The sequence below is a fragment of the Nymphaea colorata genome, unplaced genomic scaffold (assembly GCF_008831285.2).
Source record: "Nymphaea colorata isolate Beijing-Zhang1983 unplaced genomic scaffold, ASM883128v2 scaffold0732, whole genome shotgun sequence".
In the NCBI taxonomy this organism is placed as follows: Eukaryota; Viridiplantae; Streptophyta; class Magnoliopsida; order Nymphaeales; family Nymphaeaceae; genus Nymphaea; species Nymphaea colorata.
In genome coordinates, this window is record NW_022205238.1 from 12,501 (window position 1) to 17,009 (window position 4,509).

A 4,509-nucleotide genomic window follows, 5' to 3' on the forward strand; every position below is an offset into this window, starting at 1 on the left:
ACTTCCCAGGACCTTCTTGAGGCCTATTCTAAAAACCGAAAAACCTAGGTAATTACACAATGATCTACCCGGCCGGACAGGACCCCGGCGCAAAACCCAATAGGTAGGGAGATACACTTGTAGGTTACCCGAGTCCCAAATATTCCTAACTAAGTCTGCCTACTACAAAAACACTAACAGGGTCGTGAGGCCTTTACAATTCGCGAGCGATACAAGAGAACACTCAATCTCACTCACAAACCACGCAAACCACACTAACGTACAAACCACACCCAACAGAAGTAAATAGGGGGTCTGGCTCCTTGTGGTCGTGTCTCGGGCACAGTGCCCTCGAGGTACCTCACGGGGGAGCTAGGCCGAAGCCAAGGCTAAAACAGAAATGCTGGAAATAAACTAATATGCTACCTACGACTGAAAGCAAATCCCGCCCGAAGCTACAAGGGGGATAGGAGACGATACCGGCCAAGGATCGCCCTTGGCGTAGCCGGATAGGTCTCGGGGTGATGACCTGCCCCCGAGCACTGCAGCTCACAGAACAGGAAGACCGACTGAGGTGTGCCTCCACGTAGCCTGCTGCTCGGGCTGACCGCTGCCTGAAGACGCTGAAGGTAGGCCGCACGCTGGTGGACGGGTTGACTGCCGAGGTCTGGTCGCTGCTCGTTTACGGTGGCCGCTGCGCTGTTGCCGCGATGAATTCTGCGGTAGCAGCGCTAACGTCGAGCCAAGACCGCTGCTGACACTCGCTGGGCCTAGAGGCAGACGCGCGCCGGGAACGAGGACGCTGTCTCGAACTGCTACGGTCGTGCCGTCGAGGATGCCGGGAGCGATCGTCTGCTGTCTGGTCGAGGGTCGCCGATCAGGACGAGGTCGCCTGGCGTCTGCTGCCGATGTGCTGCTGCTGCACTGAAGAAGACGGAACAGGGCCGGAAGGGCCGCCTGGACTGCCGAGGGGGGCTGCTGTCACAGCGACAGCGCCTGCCTGCCTAACTCCGGAGTGTGGCTCGGCCACGGGCGCCGGTGGATGCCGACGAAGAGGCAGGGGCCGTTGTAAGGGCCGGCGAGCCGGCTGAACCTAATCCTAGCTAAGGCTGGGTTGGCTGGTTCGGTTGGGCTCTACTAGGTGGTAGGTCTAGTCAAGCAGGTTCGGGTCAGGGTAGGCTCAGTCAAACAGGGTTTAGGTTCAGTCACGGGTTGACCTAGCTAATAGGTTGGTTCAGTAAGGGAGGTTAAGGTCGAGCCTAAGCTCACGGTGCTGGTCAAAGTTGACCAAGTGCGGAAGGTTCAACTAACTAGGTGGTTGACTAAATGGACCGAGTCAATGGGTCCGGGTCAAGTAGGTCAAGGGTCACTCGAGGTAGGCTCGAGTCGCTAAGGGAGGCTACCAACGAAGTGGGCTTGGTGGACTAGCTGACCTAGTTGACTAAGGCTAAGGGTCAATGCCGATCTAGGTTGGCTCGGTAGAGGTTTAGCCTAGGTGCGGGTTCGGTGCAGGAGGTTGCCTAGTGGGTTCGGTTGACTGGGCTGGTCTTACCCAGGGAATGCACCGATGCTTGCCACGTGGCAAGACGGACGGACACGACAGAGAGAGCTAGAGAACGCTAGCTCTTAGGAATGGAGCTCGAATTCTCGCCTAAGGGTTAGGGAGAAATGCGACAAGGAAGGAGAGGAGATTGGGGGCGAAGGGCCAGGTGGCGCTCTCGTGTGAGCTCGGATGAGGCTAAGGCTGAGATGGGGACACGTGGACCAGATCTACGGTGGAGGATTACTGCGGATCGGATCAAGAGGGAAAGGAGGAAACGGCTGAGGAAGAATAGGTAAGATGGCGCGAGGTGGAGGAGTTTCCTAAAACTAAGGAGGAAAGATCCAAGGAAATAGGAAAAGGGGATCTCGCAGGGCCTGGCTGGGGGACAAGTGGCGAGATGCGGGACCAAGGTGGGTAGCTGGCAGGTGAGGTGGCGAGTGAGGTGGCGGAGGGCTGGCTCGGATTGCGACACGTGTCAAGATGAACGCGTGAGGATCCTTGCGAGTTAGGGTTGACGCGGTGGAGATGGCGAGGAGCTGGAAGGGGAGCGGCGGCTGCGAGATTGCTTCCTAATTCGGTGGAGCAGCTGATTGCGAGCTGATCCTGAATCGGGACAGATGGCAGCAGCTGGGACAAGGGCACAGATGGGCGGCTGGATGATGGACAGATGTCGAAATTAAAGGCTGAGATGAAACGGAGGTGGACTTGCCGGAAATGGCAGATGCGACGGAGGAGGAAGCTCCAATTCGCACCGGCGGCCTGAGCTAACGCTCGGAACTTAATTGACCGTAATACCCCTTTCAAAATTTTAGTTAAAACACTAGGGAAGAAGGGCAATTCGGTCCCTAACGCCGGAATCAATGGCGACCACCGGAATTAGCAGCGATGGCCGGATTCAAACAATTTTCCGGCGAGATTCTATCTCGAGATCCAGCCGACGGAACTCGCCCCTTTTTGATATTTAGAAAGCTCTTTTCTGGGCGATTCACGGGGATCACTCCTCTTCTTCAGATCTCGACCAGAGAGCGAGATTTCTTAACTTTTGAGCCTCTGGTCCGACAGATCAAAAGGGAGAACAGGCCGCTAGAAATTGTAATTTTCTTATCGATTTGTCTTTCTAATCCGGCCAACTGCCTACTAGGGATCAAACGTCTGATTTCAATCCCGCGACGCGATCTGCAATTTCTGATTAGAACAGAAAACGCCCAAATTCTGATTCCCCTCTTCGGGTATGCCGAGGGAGGAACCGAGAGAAGACGCCCTGTGTTCTAAGGCAGAATGCAGCAATCGGGCAGCGAGAGAGAGATCGAAATTCGTCTCCTCTTCGGTGTCGAATTGAAGCCGGCGGTAGATCCGTCGCCTTCAATCTTCCCTATGCTGGAATCGGCCTCACAGTACCCTCGTGATCAGGGCAAAGGCACCGATTTCAGAACTTTGAAAAAGCTCGAAAGGGGGTACTTACGTGACAAGGGAGGGATCGCCGCCGGTGGTGGAGATCCGCCGATGCCTTCTTCCTTATGCCTATGTCTCGGACGGCGGCTCTTCAAGGAATTTCTGGATTCGGAAGCGTCGTGGAGGTAGAGGACGCGAGGAGGGAGAAGACGCCTGGTTCTCGGGTTGAACAAGGTGGGAGACGAGAGGGGAGAAGCCTCGTGCGAGGAGAGAGAGAGTGCCACACCAAATACCAATCTTTGATTAATTTTTCGATCCTTTCTACATTGAGTTTACAGAATATATACTAAACATAATGCGAGCCCTAATTACATGTTAACCTAGCTCGCTACTTAGTCTAATGTCAAAAATGCGCAAGGCACAACCCGCCTTGCTAGGTCTCTACTACAAAACTTGACGTCGACATGAAATAGATGACGCAACCTAAACCGGGCCTAGCGCCCAACTCAAAAATCGAAAGCTAAAGTCCCTAAGTCTTGTGGACTTAGGGCGGGGACCTCGTGTGGGTTACCGCCCACACTTCGGAAATTCGAGCATGGGTCAAGTCCGATTGGCTCGGACCTGAACCTAAGCCTCTCGGCTTTAGATAGGCTCAAGCGTTCGGGGAATTTGGACTCACGCTCGGATTAACCTGATCAAGCTCGGTGAGCCTCGCAATAGGTTCTAGAACGTCTTGAGTTCCACCTGGTTTGAGCACTCTTTCGGACCTAGTTGCTCCTCCCACGCCGCCCGCTGCAACTGGCTCGAGTGCTGACTTAGCCTCGCTTGGACTTTCTTCGTGCTGCCTTAGCGCCTGTGTCCACAAATCCGAGGCCTTTCGTCTTGACCGACTGGTTTCGGCCTGATCACGCCGAGTTGGGTCTGGACCTACAAGTTGGTCCGTAACAGATTCCCCCTCCCTAGAATGCGCTTGTCCTCGAGCGCTAGAGGAGGGAAAGCGATGAGCCACTGACCCAAACTCTTCCCAAGAGGTTCCTCTGTCAGGTCCCTCCCATTCCACTAATACCTCATGCCGTGTTCTCCCTTGTCTTTGGACATATCTATGTTTGAGTATACGATAGGGAGTGGGCAAGTTGTCCTGTTCCGGTATCTGCTCGATCATTGTAGGAATATCACCATGATGAGGCTTGAGCCTGGTGATATGGAAAACTGGGTGCACCATTGCTTCCCGCGGAAGTCCCAGTCGATATGCTGCCTTTCCTACTTTTTGTAATACCGGAAACGGTCCATAATACCTTGGTAGTAGCTTAGAATAGGGTTGGCCCATTAACGATCGTTGTTTGAGGGGCAACCTCTTCAACCACACGTAATCACCCACTTCGAATTCTCGATCTTTTCGCCCTTTGTTGTAGACCTGTCTCATCCTGTTCTGGGCTTTGGCAATGTTTTGCTTGAGGGAGTCAAGGACTTCCTCACGGGTGCGTAGCTCGCAGTCTACATTGTCGTCGTCTGCTGTACCTCCTTCATATCTAGGGATACTTGGAGGAGGGGTCCCATATACACCTTCAAAAGGCGTCATTCCTGTTGACGAATGT